This window comes from Paramisgurnus dabryanus, chromosome 1 (genome assembly GCF_030506205.2).
Source record: "Paramisgurnus dabryanus chromosome 1, PD_genome_1.1, whole genome shotgun sequence".
NCBI lineage: Eukaryota > Metazoa > Chordata > Actinopteri > Cypriniformes > Cobitidae > Paramisgurnus > Paramisgurnus dabryanus.
Window position 1 is genome coordinate 67,184,268 of NC_133337.1, and position 16,887 is coordinate 67,201,154.

Genomic DNA, 16,887 nt, shown 5'->3' on the forward strand with positions numbered 1-16,887 from the left:
GGAAGAGCACTTAGTTTACAACACTTGGACATCGGTGTGAAGTTAACAACATTGCCCCTAACCACTCCCCCTCTTGCTCAGTCTTCCGTCAATATATCCTGCAAAATAAGTGAATTTCAATTCGGTTAGAAGCATTTATTTGTATTGATGATTGTAATTATATTATTTTATGTGTTGTTTGTGTTTTGCTAAATCTTTTGTCTCAATATTCTCTCAAAAGTAATGTCTTGTTTATTCGGGCTTGCATTTATTTTGGGCTACCAAAAACTAAAGAGTGCATGGCGAAGGTCTACCAGGGATTTTGAAAATTTTTGAGCCCTAAGTATACAGACAGACAGCTGCGACCCAGTCCGTAAAAGCAAAACACAATGAACGTGTCAACGCGAGCTTCATCCACGCATTCAACCTGCCACTTGTGCATCCGTGAAAGCAAAGCATAATGAACGCAAGCTTCATCTGTGCTTGAAATGCATCGTACTTCACAGGAATTAGTCAGTATTTTAAGTGATAGCTAACATATATTAATTTGTATGATGTAAAATGTGAATTGTATAAAAAAGTTATTTTTATAAGAAAAAAAAAACTATAATGAAGGGGATGCCACACCCCAACCCCACACTCAATGTATAAATGAGGTTGTACAAATTCATATGAATTCGCCATCAAATTGCCATGACATTGTGTTGAAAGGTCAGCTTTAATCTGATTGTCTGGTTGTCTGTGTGAAGGAAAGAATGATAGAAAGACAGTATTCGCTTGTTTGTTGAATCTAAAGTGAACCTTGATGTCACGGCTCAGAAAGAGTAAGAGTGCATGGAAAAATTATGCCTTGAAGAAAACTCAAGTATAAGCAGCTATTATTTCAATCCCAGACGTCAATGATCTTGCTGCCTGGTTTTAAACAAGAAAATGAAGAATTGTAAAAGATCAGATTTCTTCTGATACATTATCATGCTAAACATATGTGGTTTTGTGCATTCATATTTACATGTATGGCTGACTTTTATAAATAATTGATGTGTTTTGAAAGCAAAAGATACATGCCACTCAGAATAAAGGTAAAAAAGCTGTCACTGGGGCAGTACCCTTTCAAAATGTGCACCTTTATACCTAAAGAGAGCATATTAGTTCTGTACCTATAGGGTTGTGCTGATAGATGATACTATACTATTCGATACTATTAAGGATAGACGTGGCTGATACCGCTAGCCTTCATGATGATAGTTTGCATGTTTGCCCCATTATAGTTTTAAATTATCATTACGCTATTACTATTATCCTAGTTTCACATTAACATTCCTAGAACCCGAACTTGCTACACCAATGTGCATTGCTTGCTTTTCCTCGCTTGGGAGAGCTTGTAATGCACGCAGCTCGGACTCTTTTTCGCACCTGAACTTGTTATGCGCTTGTTTAGCACTCTGACACTAGAGAGGTTATTATGCATGCAGGGGTTTAAAACCATTGAGTGAGCTGTTTCCATTCACTGGCACACAAGAAATGTCAGAGTGCCTGGGCATCAATGTCAGATGAATGGCATACTGTTTAAGAAGGTTGCGGTCGTGACAGTGTTGCCAGCTACCCTCAGAGTAAAGCATCTTCTGTTTCTTTGTCCACCAATACAGTGGCTTGTCATTAATGAGGAAAAAAAGAAAAAAGTACTCACACATCAATAATCACCCGCTGACGATAGGAGGATCTCACTATGGGGCATAATCGCCCAACACTATTAGAACCTTAAAGGGATCATTTTCCAGCTCTCCTAGAGTAAAACATTTGATTTTTACCATTTTGGAATCCATTCAGCTGATCTCCGGGTCTGGCGGTACCTCTTTTAGCATAGCTTAGCACAATCCATTGTATCTGATTAGACCATTTAGCATCGCGCTGGATCAAAAGTAACCAACGAGTAAATATTTTTTATTTAAAACTTGACTCTTCTGTAGTTACATTGTGTGGCTGCAGCAGGGGCAATGATATTATGCAGCACATAAAAGTAGTCCCCTTGGTTACTTTTAATAGTTGGGGACTTCTTTCTGGCACTGCGTAATATCATTGGGCCTGCTGCAGCCATGTTATGGCAGCCAAGTCATTGATTATTGCGCCAGAATGAGAATATAGTTCCTAGCCATATCGGCTTAGAAAATCACAACTTTTAATTTTCTGTCTGTCTTAATACACAATGTAACTACAGAAGAGTCAAGTTTTAAATAGGAAAAATATGTGTGAAATTAAATGATTTATTAGGATATTTTTAAAGACCACAATCAATGACAGCTTTGGTACCATTTTTTATGAAAATGCACTTGCTTGACTAGTCTGAGCACTCCGTACCGATCAGTCTCACACTGGCCCGCTTGCAGAGGTTTAAGTGAAAAATATGACAGAGTGCAGATCTGAAGGTGGGATGTGTTGTACAAAGTCATTCAACTACATTTGCTTCAGTGAAAACTTTCTTATGCATGCTTGTGAATGTCTAAGCGGCATAAGCGATAGATCGACTAAGCAATATAAGGGCTGTCTCACTGAGGACTCAATAAAAAGCAACAAATTTAAAATTACCATGGGCTCCAATGTTGTGAGAGCACAATTGCATTTAGGCATGGTTCACACCAAGGCAACCATGTCAAATGGAAGTGTGCCCTTACAGCCTCTTATGCATGTTGTATATATGTTGGCTTTTAAATCAAAAATTATATTATTGTTATTTGTAATGGCAGATTTTATCACATATTTTCATTTTTTTGAGATATTACACAATTCTGTCTTTTAAAAGCTATAATTTAGAAAGACCCATCTGAAGCCATTTAGCATATGGATTAAAATCTATTATATTTAGCCTTATTCCTTTTATGATTTCATTTACATTACTGAATAATCATTGCATATATAATGTCTGTAATATCATCTATGAATCATTACACTATGCTATCTTACATTTCCTCCGAGAATTAATGCACTTACAGGTGACGGATGAAAGCTATTCATAGCCAAATCTCTGAAGGTTTCAGATTCCTCTGACAGTTAAACAAAACCGTCTGTCTGTTTTATCATTGCGTGCTAAAAATTTTTTTAATCATTTCCTCTGAGCATCAGATTAATATTGTTGTTGATGCTAAATTTAGAAATGGCAATGCATGACAAGACTTATTATTATAAATCCAAATCCCACTGGATGTCAATGGATTTAATTAATTGAAGAAAGAATAACTAGCATTTATCAAACTTTAGTACTACAGCACATTACTTTTTTATTTTATATATGGTGGTTTCATCTTTAGACTCCTTTTTTATTTATTTTTCAAATGACGAACATTTAGATGTGCATTACGAAATGAAATAAAGCTACGCAAACGTAGAGCCTCGCCGTTTGAACACTTTTCACAAATTATTATTGCTTTTTTATTAGGTTTCATTAAAAGATAAATTTTCTTTGGTAAAACTCTGCTGCATTTGACCGTTACCTGAATATGACCTTGTTCTTCATTCTTCACAGACACCATTAGTTTCTTATATCCTGTGTTTTGTAGAGTTCTCAAATCAGCACTGCGTGCTTTATATTTTTTGCAGTCCTTGTCATTTGGTCCATTACCTAACATCAAACCTGCTGCCTTGCTCTGGTTTCTACAGGTCAACTGTTACTGTTTTAAATGACTCAGTCTTGGTTACATCAGCTCACCCGAATAAAGTCAATTACTTCACCCAATTGTTTTTCAAGCAATGTAAAAAATATAACCTATTTATTTACTGACCTTATTTTTGACAGTGATGTAACTTACTTCGCTGTCGCCCTCTCTCAAATGCTATAATTTTAAAATATAGTAGTGAGTAACGGATTACATTTTGATTTATGGTCGAATCATTTTCAGATTAGCAAAAAAATTGTGTGGGGGAAAATAAAATAAGAACATATAAAAAAATTACAAGCATATAAAAATAGAAAAGAACAAAGTATAAAGTAAGGTCTAACAGTATTGAGGTACAGAAATAGATGAAAAGAATAATAATGTCTTCATTTTATAAATTAATTATCTTTTTAAAGCTATAGTAGTCTTTTGTTGTTTGAAAAACAGAATGACACAGACATAAGCAGATTTATTATTTATGTACTGCCTCTTTAAGACCAGATAAGCAGACCCAGATAGCCTTACTGACATATAGCTGATTTCTTTCTGAACTTTTTGGGGTGAATTTCCTGAACAGGGATTATCTTAAGACAGGACAAGGCCTTAGTTTAATTAGGAAATATAACTAGTTATAACAAACATGCCTTACTAAAAACATTACATGTGTGCATTTTGAGGCAAAACAAAGGGCACCGATGTATTTTAAGAAATGTCAGTGCAAGTTGTTTTCAGTTTGGACATCTCTTACATTTATTTTAGTCTAGGACTAGTCTTATCTCTGTATGGGAAACCGCCCCATAACTTTTACTGTTAATAACTGTAATGAGATATGTAAGTGAAGAGGAAGAAGGCCGAAACGGGAACACATTTAACACTTTAATATTTAACAACAAAACAAAAGTAGACGCCGGCAGCCCCTCACAAACGACTGCCAGCTAAAAACATCCAAACACATAACACAAATCCTATAAAATAATGTCCAGCCCTGGTCCACTCTCATTCTCCACCTTCGTCGTTCCTTCATTTATACTTCCAGACTCCTCCGTGGGATACGAGACCGGTGTGCTTCAAAGGTGATGCTCATTAGCAATCGCACCACCAGCCTCATGCCCACAGCTTTCACCCGTCCTGCTTGCCACAATAACTAACAGTTTTTGCACATACACACGTGAAAGCGAAAGTTTCACGTGCGCATGCAAAACTAAATGCAATAGTTTTTGTGCGCACACGATAGTTTCACGTGCCCACGCCAAACTAAACTTTATTTCATATTTGCTCCATGTCCCCTTAGGGGCTCCGTAATTTTCTCTTTGTCTTGGGTTGTTTAAAATAACATTAATGCCTATATTGTGTCTTTCAAGTCCTGAGTGCAAGGGGATGGGTGAGGGAAGGGGGGAGGGCCAGGGATAATAATAATGGTCTAATACTTTCTATTTCTACTTTGTACTCTGCTAAATGTTCTATATGCTTTATCAAAACCAATAAACACTGAATTACAAAAAAAAATAACATTAATGAGACAGACTAAAGTAGGTTAATTGAGGTTACTGTGACTTTAAGACCAAATATCACAGATCTGACTCTAATCTATAGACCCCTTTACTGTTTGTAGTGTACACAATTATGATGTACAGTAGGAACGTTTGCGTGTGCATTTTGGCAATGGAAGTATGGCGAGAATCAGCATTAAGCAACACAGACAGAGAAAGTTATTTTTAAAGTTGACTTTATCAAATGGTATCCAGCTACCAGATCCGTACTATAGTGGAGTAGATACGTATTAAGTTGAGAAACCGAGCGTGTACACCCGAGAGTTGCAAACACATTAGAACCACTGGGGAACAACACCACTTCTGTTGCCAAAATGTTATTTGATCACGTTGGCTGAAAAAGGGTCTATAAACTCAAGACATAAAGAAATGTTTTTTATTAGAAAAAAATAGTGTGGAAATCATTTTGGTTGTATGTCCTGCCACAACAAAAAGATTTTATGTTCGCTTGCTCTTTGAAATGCGTCTCTCAAACACATTCAACCACATGTGTGTCTGTATGTACAGAAAACTGCTCACTTGAGGGACGTTTTTGTGGTTGAATTGTTTAAATCACTTGAATGTTAACATTTGCAAGCCTTTGAAACACGTGCAAATGATAAACTTTACCTATTCAAATTTGCGTATTAATCCGCGAATCGCATGCGAGCCGAACCGTGGGTCGTGATTCGTACGGATTTTGGATCAACTGCGATCCGTCACAACACTATCTCTGTGTGTGCACCGAAAACAGCTCACTTTTGCATCTTCTTGCACTCAAAATTGTTTAAAATCGCTTGAATGTTAACATTTGATAGGCTTAGAAACAAGGGCAAATCATAAACTTTGTAAATCGTTTTTTTTTTTATGTTGTGTATTCGAGCGATTATTATTAAAGTGATTTTTTTGCCAATGTTCTTTCCTTTATAATTTAAGCACCATCTGAAAACATATTATTTTATGACAGCCTTTAAATAGACAGGAGTGTTTTTTGTTTTTTACAAAGGTATTTTTTTACCTTTTGAGGTATTTTTACTTTGCTGGTTTGCATTTGTTTTACAAAAAACTCTTGTGATCCGAATTGTATAAGTTGTTTGTTTTATAATGTTGTTTTACTTTGATTACTGGGTGGACCACACTGGCCTTTATGTAGCTTGCAACTGCACTGTAAACCCAAATTAGTAAGCAGAACTCAAAAAAATTAAGGCAACTCGTTGCCTCAAATTTTTTAAGTTCATGAACTTAAAACACAATTTCTTTTAGAGGTTAAATATTTTGATTTCTTGTTACATAAACCTTTTGATTATAATTAAATTAAAAGTTCTTATTAAAGTCTACTCAATAATTTTCAGTTACATTGACTCATGGCATTAAGTTAACATTACTAAAAAAAATAAGTACACAAAGAAGCACTTTTAAGTTATGTAAACTCAATGTTTTTATTTTTGTTCAGTTTTTTTTTAATTACACATTACTCAAAACCTTTGACACGCAAAACTCAAAATCATATGGCTTAAAACTTAATTTTTTTGAGGCAACTCGTTGCCTCAAATATTTTGAGTACAGACAACTTAAACAGTTTGAATTACATTGTGTTTCACAAAATTTTTGCCCTTTCCATTTACAATGGCAGTGTCAATTTAAAAGACCAACACAGACAACATTTCAAGTCACAAATACCGTTTGAAAATACAAAGGCACATTGTGCATATTGTGAAGAAAACACATTTTTAGATACATTTCTACATACACATCAAGTCCTTTTTGAGACTCTGTTACTTAGATGACACTTTTCCATCATTAAGGCAAAGTAACATTTGAGTGAATTCAAGTGTGTTGTCAGTCGCCTGGGATAGCTGAGGTGTAGTGCATAGATCAGTCCAAACATTACCAGAAAGGCATCAGTAAATCTGTAGAGGTTGACCAAATCTCGCTTTCAATGATGACAGATTTTCTCAGGCTTGAAGTGAACTGGACTTGTGTCGTCATCTATGATGACTGTAAGGAGGGCCTTTACAACATCTTAAAGCTCTGGCTCATCAGATGTGTCCTGCAAAATAAAACAGATATTAAAGCAAAAACTGGTTACACATGGCAAATACCAAGGGTAAATAGTTTTTTATTAATTAATTTTTGACAAATTTTCAATTATTTACAGCAGGTTTAGTGCAAAAATAAAGGCATAAAGCTAGTCATGACATATGTTAAACAAACAATATTGCTGCAGAACAACAGACAGAAAGTGATTTTAAAAGATGTGTGAACAAAGAACACATAAGGATGTGAAAAACAGAAAATCAGTGTTCTAAAGGAGCCAGCCAAGCTACCAGTACATCCAAGTTGATAATATGCTCAAAAACATATAAAGATAAATGCCTTATCTTGTTTAAAGAGCACCTATTATCCGATTCATGATTTAAATTTTTTGGGGGGTGTTGTCAGTGTGTATTAGTACATATTAAGTAATCGATGACGCAAGTTATCCTCTCCAACTTAAATCTCTTTTCTTGACTACTACAAACACATGGATTGTAGGCAACAGTTTACTTCCATGGTCTGTTGACGTGAACACGACGGTCATTATCATAATCCCGCCTGTTTCTGACTCACAGCCTGTAAAGAATTTTTAAAGATTTAAAGAATTTACTACTGACTTAACCATGACTCAATCACGAGTTTTGCGCAGTGCAGAATAGCGCTTGTTTGTTACGCAGAACATAACAGATTGGTAAGGTAAGGATACTAAAACGTTAAAACCATGCCTGCATTTGTGATCGTAGAAGCGACAAACAACCAGCGCTACTCTGCACTGCTCAAAACTTGTGTTTGAATCATGGTTCAGTCAGTAGTAAATTCTTTAAATATGAAAACATAAGCGGGCGGGATTATGATAATGACCGTCGAGTCCACATCAACTGGCTTAGGAAGTAAACTGTTGCCTACAATCCATGTGTTTGTTGTAATCCAAGAAAAGAGATTTAAGTTGGACACAATAACTCATGTCATTGTTTACATTGGGATTTGTACATTTTGCATAACATTAACATGTACTAATGCACACTTACACACCAAAGGAAATGTAAAATCATGAAAAACATGTTCTTCTAATAATAGTAGTGTATATTTTCCACAAAAAAAAAAAACACTCACTGTGCAGGTCCTGAAGAACCCCGAGACGTCCTCATGTTGATAGACTGGAAGGAGATGAAGAGCAGTGATACACTTGGTGTGTATGTCACGTACCTCCTATAATGATAAACCACCATGGAACATAACTGAACTGTAAATGTTAAACTTGTAATGCAATCAGACAAATAAGTGAAGAAAATGTAGCATTCAAAATTGAATCATTAAACTTGTCAAATGCTTTTCAACTTTCCTCTTTCAATTAAGAATTACACCCATAAAATCTTTAACAATATCTTTACCTGTTAATCGTAGATTCTTAGGATTTCAGTCAAAGCATTTGATGTCTTCCCAATTTTGGTTGTCCTTTTAGACTGATGACTCTTTTCAGAAAGAAGATGTCGGTCAAGCTCAGAGCAGAATATGTTGGGCAGGTTCTGTATTGTAATTCGTTGGAACTCTAAATACACCTACATTTTTAAACAAAGACAACACAGTTATTTTAATTATGTGAATCTGGTAAATCTAACCCTCCCATAAAGCATAAAACAGCCCCTGATTGTGGTATAGGTTATCAGGAAAGGAATAACAAGAAAAACTGCCACTACACATTACCTCAGACTCTATTTGAGTGCAGGCCAGAGTTCCATGAGGTTTTTCACTGGTGGGCATGTCTTCACTATGGTCTGTCGCCGCAGGTCAAATGCTGTCTGCATCCTCTTTCTTATAAGTGAAGAGGATGAAATATAAATCTTTAATGAAAGTGTGTCATATTTGTAGTTGAAATGTAACATTCATTTCAAATTTTGTGCCTATTTGACAGAGAAAAGGAGTGTTTGTAGTCTCACCCATAGATATGTATAAAGGCTAGATGTCTTACGGCAGAGTCTCTAACGTCCTCACCTGGCGGCCATCTTACCTCAGACAGTTCGCTCACTCTGAGCATTGAGTTTAATGGTGCAGGTACTTTTAAATGACCATAACTTGCTCAATGCTATACCAATTTTCAAACGGTTTGGTTTCTTACAAACATTATTAACGGGGCTATAATTCTGGATGCTTCAACATTTTTCATAAATTTTCTATTTTTTTAGTATAAGCATGCAGTGTCATAGGTACATCTTTGACGTTTATAACAAACCAAACCGTTTGAAAATCTGTAAAAAATTAAGCAAGTTATGGTCATTTAAAAGTACCTAAACCGTTAAAACTCAATGCTACGAGTGAGCGTCATGTGGTAAGATGGCCGCCAAAATGCGGACGTTCCACTCAATTGGCCAGCAGCACGGGCGAGAAATCTAGCCTTTATACATATCTATGGTCTCACCCCCTCAACAAAGATATTGGACTTCCTGCTTTCAATGATGCAAAATGATGATTTTTACATCATTGAAAGAAGGAAGTGCAACACTGAAATCTGTATTTCTCCTGTCTCAGTGGCAACTGAGAAAATGATGCACGACCATTGAAAAACATGTTCTAACTATACAAAGCTTAATGCAAATGGGTGAAGTGTCCCTTTAAATATTTGCAATCTTTCAGTAAAAGAAGATGAGCACAACTTACACTGCCAAATCATTTTGCAGCCAGCCACCTGAAAGGCAAACAAAATGAATGTTAGCAAGTGTATAGCTCAATTAAAGCAGGAAAACTTGAAACAGTTTGAGTAGAATTCCTTATACTTAATACTGAGTAACGTATAAGTTAACCAACAGTTTACATTATTATTGAACTTCCGAACACATGTGAAGGCAGCAAAAGTTGCAACTTTAAACCTATTTCTACGGTCTGATTAAGTGATTATCATTACATGCATCTTGCGTCTTTATATATTTTCTGCTTCTGTTGTCAGTTCTGTTTCATAACCAAGACATCGATGATAAACACACACCTTAAAAAAACTGAGATTTGGCTATATTTTATCACACACACAGCGCATGCACAGCTTATGTCTTTGCAACCATGTGTTTATTTACAGACGAACTATGTTCGTGCTTATATATCCAAACAGTTGATAACAGTGACAGGTTTTAAAAACGCTGACCGCCATAGGTTGATCTGAATATGCTGCTTCTCCCTTCCGATTAATCACACACATTACATTTTAATGTTTAATCACACACGCGAGAAAAGCGAGACCACGCGGGGCAGTACTGACGTGTTTCCCACTAAAAGGAAAGCGACTGTTTATCCAAAACCCAGCCGCCACGGCAACGCGACTTCGGTGTTTCCAGGTTATTTACTTTATGTCCAAATCAGACAACATTGGCAACGGCTGTTTTTTGTATCGCGGGGACGCAATCAACTGTTCATTAGAAAAAACACATTTAACACTTACCGTGAAACCGATGGTGCTGATTACTGCAGACAGCTTGAAGTTCGACTGCAGTCAATTGTGGCGCCAAGCCGCCAACGTCATTCCCACGTTGCGCGTTCCGGTCCTCACGCACGCGCTGATCTTGGACCACGTGAGTGTCGTAAGCCAATAAAATGATGGACCTAACCTAATTCGAAATTAAACTTTTTTCAAACGTATATTAATGTGATCTGTGATAAATTCAAATAAATATCTAATGTTGAACCCACTGGCATGATCAATGAAATTACAATTCTGAGACCCTAATTTGAAGTGAACGTGTGTGTGTATATTTTAAATGTTAACCCTTTTAAAATTTATATCATTTAATGACACTGACACACGCACACACACGTTACTGATGTCAGACGCTTGACAGTTGAAACAACAAAAATAAGTACAGTGAAATTATACTCTTAAGTGAAAATCAACTTAATCTGCAAAAAGTTTCAGTAAATTAAAAATATTGAGTTTAATTTACTCACAATTTTAAAAAAGTGTCAGAAACGCAAAACATTTGAGTTAGTGGAACTGTTTTAGAAAATTAAGTTTATACTACTCAATCAATTTAATTATTTTGAACATTTGGGTTTACAGTGTGGGACAACAAAAAGATGGGGTCAAATTACGTTTTATTTTTTTATTATATACATTGATTGTGTCCCCTCCTCTATAGGTGCAGGTACACCCGTCCATTCTGCCCCAATTAACACATTATTGCCTTAAAATTTTGAGTTAACACAAAATTTTTACACAACTTTTTTGAGTTAACTAATATTTCTAAGTTGAATTAACTCAAGCAATTTAGGTAACTTTTTTACGTTAAACCAACTTTATGCATACTGGAGATTTTTTTGAAATATTATGAAACATTATGCAAGTTCAATAATACAAGTTATGATACCATCTTCAAGTCTGGGTTTTATAAGTGTTTAAGTTAGTTTTTGTGAGATTCTTGGAATCTGAGCTTGATTGCAATATTATAATATTATATTTTAATATTATAATACTTCAAAATATTAGTTAACTCAAAAAAAGTTGTGTAAAAATGTTGTGTCAACTAATATTTTTAAGTTGAACCAACGTTTTTTACAATGTATGAAATGAGATTTTTTTAAGATTATGAAACATTATGTAAGATCAGTAATGTAAGTTATGTTACACTCTTCACATCTGGGTTTTTTACGTATTGTGAGATTCTTGAAATCTGATCTTGATCGGTCTGGATCTATTATAAGACTGCTGAATGCACTCTGGAAGGTTACAGTGAATATAAACATCTCCCAAATGTGCTATACACTGTAAAAAAATTCCGTAGAAATTGCAGCTGGGTTGCCGGTAATATACCGTAGATTTAAATTTATGTTTTTAACTGGCAACATTTTGTTCAAAGTTAAATGAACATTAAACATTTACAAGTCTTTGTCTTTATAAAGTAAAACTAAAAAAACAGCATCAAGCCAAACATTCTGGGAAACAAAATCTGAAGCAAAAAACAGAAAAAGGTTGATGATGACTTCTGGTTCCCAGAATGCTTTGCATGAGGCTGTTATTGTATAGTTTTATTCTGTAAAGATAAATACTTGTTAATATTTAAAATTGATTGAACTTTGAACGAATTCTTGCCAGTAAATTACATAAATGTAAATCTACGGTAAATTACCGGCAACCCAGCTGCAATAACATTGTAATTTCTACGGAATTTTTTTACAGTGTATGCATTGAGTGTACAGTACAAAACACATTTATGCAAATCCATTATTGAATGCTGTTTTGATAACCATTATTTGTGTAAAACAAAAGGGAGCACTTTAACTTTAGTGATTTCGTACACCAGAGACCTTCAGATTACATATACAAGTAAATTGTTAATAAAGATGAATTATTAATGCAAAAAAAAGAGTTTGAAGTAATTTTAGTTAAAACTAAATTGAAAGTATCTCTTTTAAAATTGTTATCGTTCTTTTAGTGCATCGAGTGCATGTTGTATCATAGCGGGAGAAGTCATAAAACACAACAAATTAAACCGTTTATCTGCCCTCCTATAGCTTAAAATAGAGTATTATGGATCCTTTATCTTTCTGACCAATGAATGCACGTTTTCCTCAATAAAATGGATAAAGGAACAAATTAAGGGTTTGACGCACATTCCTAAAATGATCGATAAGTCCACTTAAAGGCATAATAACTGCTTTTCATTTCCCGGTGTCTCACTGGAGTGTGGAAATGAAAACTTCACAGATCTGCCATCTGTATTTATTGCTCATATAGGCAGAAAGATGGAGGACAGTAGTCAATGTTCTGTCTATTTTAAAAAAAAAATAGCAGTACTACACGCTTCTCATTGAAACCCATGTTAGTAAGTTCCTGTGTAAAGGTTTGAAATACAGACTAAAGATTGGGGTTGTGGGATTTTTTTCTGTCTGACAAGTTACTAGAATTGTAGCTCAACTAGTGCTATCTGCACTAATTTAAATGATTTGATTTGTACTGCTGAAATGTGTAGTTTGAATGGCACTGTAAATTGCTTCATGCCATCATTTAAATGTACATTTGTTCATTGTATTTTATGTTGTTGTACATTTCATGGAGCCTGGGATAAAATTGTAAAAGTGAGCCATGGCCCAGATATACACACCAGCTTGAAAACAAATTTTAACATTTAACAATGTTTCTGGTTCAAGACCTTGAGCACCAACATCACCATGATTAAAAATGTTAAAATAACTACTTTTTGTACCTTGTCAAAACTGTAGGCATGTAAGAATAAAAGCAGGTACAGAATATTATGACCTGATATTTTTAATTAAGCGTAAATGGACATGACACAGACATTGGAATCACATATTACAACAAGTTTCTGTGTGGGTTTGACCTGACCTGGCTTAAAGTCTTTGTACCAAACAAATCCGCCTGCCTGCTTTTAACAGAATTTCTGTGCAGTAAAGCCTGAATTCTCAAAAAGAAATTTCTGTTGACATCCTACGAAATGTCCTTGAATATCATAAGACCTGAAAAGGTCATAAAAGCACTTCTCAAGACTCGAGTCTATCGACAGTCATTTAAGTAAAGTGAATAGCAAAGCTTAGATAAACTTACTATCCTGAGTGATTCTAATGAGAAACATTTGAGCTGATATAGAAATTGTTAGCTTTGACTTTCTAGACTTAACTAGACGTTCCTATCTTAGTAAATCTGGGCACAGTTTGTGACATTGTCGAGATTTTTTTCTGTGAAGGAGAAGGACCCTTAAGCAAAGTCTCTTTAATTCCATTAAATAATGTTGTTTGGCATTTAACCTTATTAACCTGCTGTCCTTCACTGCCACATGTTATTACATTACACTGAAAAAATCGTGTTTCCATTAAGATTGTTTTTATGGCTTGATCTTAAATGTTATGCCTTCAATGTATTTTGTTACACTTATGCCTTACAGAAAATTGGTTTGCCAGCTTTTTACCTTGGTTCAGGGATTATGGCAAGGTTGTGTTGCACTGTTGTGTGATTTACATAATCCATTATTATTATTATACTGAAGATCTGTCATTTAAACTACTGGCTGAGCTCATTTGGCTGCTGTAAATATTTACATTGACTGAATATCGTGATCAACAATGTGAGATGATTTTATCTATCTGACACCATTAAACTCAACTTTAAGGTGTCTACCTGAAGAAGAGAACTAAACTGCAGCAGTTGTGCTGGTTATGTTTACATTTATACAGCAGATGCTTTACCCAAAGTGAGTTGCAGTGAATTTATTTATAAATTTTTATCCCCATGTGTGTTACCTGGATATTACAAAAAAACAATAATAACCTAAACCAAATGTTGGACTGGTTAGGATTAGTTAACTGTAATTATAATATCTAAAGGCAAAAGCATAGTTCTCTAAACAAATAGAGAATATTTCAGAATTTTTGACTATTAATAAATTAAAAATAATAATAATAATATATATATATATATAAGACACTTACGGGAATAGATGCATTTTCTTGTATTCTGATGCCTTTTAAAGTCCCCCAACCTAGAAAATGCACTTTTGCATTTTGCAAAACGGGCTGTTGGGGATCCTCTATCAATGTGATGTCACATTGATTACGCTCCCCACCCATGACTGCTCACAGACTCGCGCATAGTTCAACATACCCGCAAAGTTCAGCACCAGATCTGACCTGTTACCCCGTGATGATAGTAAAATTAAATACAAACCCGCCCAGGCCCCAGACCCATTAATATTTGGCCGGTTACCCGATCTCTAATCCAAGCCGCTTATGATGTTATTTTCCTGATCTCGTATTACAGCACACTTTCTCCACACATCCGGTTTTGTCTTTGAAAACTCGTTACAATTTTATATACTCCACTGGCCAACTTTACTTCATCCATAGCTACTTCTTCAAATCTCGCATCAACTAAGCTACGAGAACGAAGCATTAACAAAAGTTGCAGTGGTGGTAACGTGATGGGTCAAATGTCATGTTGTTGCGTATTTGTAATAATTAATTTAGACGTACAAATATTGCACATATTTTTCATCCGCGCTATTACACACCCACAAGGAGTAAATTATCCGCCCGCATACCTGCCCGTGAATTTTAGGAATGGCACAAACCACCCATTTTAGCCACTTTTATGCAGGTACAAAACCCGACCGGTTGCAGGACCTTGGTATCCACTATGGATACGTGGAGGGCAGCCACAAAATGACCATAGCCGTTTCTCAAAACCAAGTACGCCGAACTCGGACTTGTGTCCTTCGTAGTTCGAACTTGCAAGTTCAGACTCGGAAGAACGAACTCCTGATGCGAAATGCAGTCTGGGAAACTTTGCTGTCATAAGTCCACACAAGTCTCCTCTGATGCATCCTCGATAAAATGGGCGGATCAAGAACACATCCGGGGATTTTATGTGAACTTGGGCTTGATGCGAACTTTGAATTGGAACAGTACTTGGGCCGCGACTGATGACGTTTCACAAGTCCACAAGAAAACAAGTACAGACAATAACGCATATTGAGAAACGGCTCATGTTCAACATTAATGCACAGGTGTGCCTCAGGCTTGCCCCAATAAAATGCTACTATATATATTAAGTAGGCTACTATATAATATAAACTAATGTTTCAGTGCTTTAAATCTTCCCAAGGTGCATCCAGTAGTCATGGCCCAGAGACCTAGAAAAATAAACACAATGGTCCTCTTCATAACAATGACCTTTATCTCTCTTTTTCCTTCTTCAAGCCTTATTTTCCTTTGCTACTGGACAGGCTTCACTGCCAGGTGGCTTTCAAAGGCAAAAGTGAGCAATGAAGTCCCAATTACTTTCTTTCAGTCTAGGTGTACAGCCAAAAAATCAAGAGATCGAGGAAAGATACGGGGCATAATTATTTCTTTCCAGGAAAAATCTTCCCTGCTGACGGTGAAAATTAATAATGGACAGGATAGCTTAGAGTGTGTCTGTTTGTGTGTTTGTACAGTCTTCTGTTTCTATGCCTTCAAAGTAAATATAATAAGACACAAGTCTTTTCAGCTTTGCATTCTGTCTCAGTTTAGCATTTGTTTTCTATATGAAGTATGAAAATGTAATAATGCACCACCATTTACATTTATTCATTTGGCAGATGCCTTTACCCAAAGCGACTTACTGTGCATTCAGGTTATACATTTTATCATTATGTGTGTTCCCATGGTTACCCATAACCTTTTGCGCAACTAACGCAATGCTCCACCAATTGAGCTATGGTACATGAGTTATCAACATATGTGGGTTAACTTGTTTATGGATTAACCAGTTCTTGTCATGAATATAGCCATAGATGCTGGAATGACGATAAGAATTAACAAACAGTATATGATCAAAGATCCAGAATCTTATATCTAGTCTTCCTTTTCCAGATGTATACTATGCATAAACAAATTTTTGCTTTAACTACTGTTCGGCAAAAAAATGCTAGAACTTTATTGCTTAAATACAATATGCACTTTTAAAACTTGAATATATAACACCTGGATTATGTTTTAGGTAATAAAAGCGTTGAGTGTCTGATTTCATTTACTGTAAAATCAGTTAATGACTTATTATTTTTTGGGGGGAAATACAATGTTGCCTGCTCTTATGGCGATTGAGACATTATATACATGTCCTAATTGGTGTCTTGACAAAATCCCAGTGACTAAACAACTGAAGCAGCATGCATCCCATCTGTATCTTTAAATGAGCCAAGCATAAGCCAAGATCTGTAAGA

The 16,887-nt window shown here is 35.5% G+C and overlaps 1 protein-coding gene and 1 long non-coding RNA gene across 2 annotated transcripts in view; one reads left to right on the forward strand and one right to left on the reverse strand.

Moving 5' to 3' along the window:
* pemt (phosphatidylethanolamine N-methyltransferase) overlaps window positions 1–16,887 on the forward strand; it is an 83,890-nt gene that overhangs the window by 33,643 nt on the left and 33,360 nt on the right. The window lies entirely within an intron of this gene.
* LOC135734632 (uncharacterized) lies at window positions 6,826–10,712 on the reverse strand. The gene is made up of 6 exons (XR_010527436.2): window positions 10,620–10,712; window positions 9,848–9,875; window positions 8,897–9,004; window positions 8,584–8,751; window positions 8,306–8,401; window positions 6,826–7,205 (listed from the first exon to the last, which is right to left on the reverse strand). It is a non-coding gene; the product is annotated as an uncharacterized lncRNA (long non-coding RNA).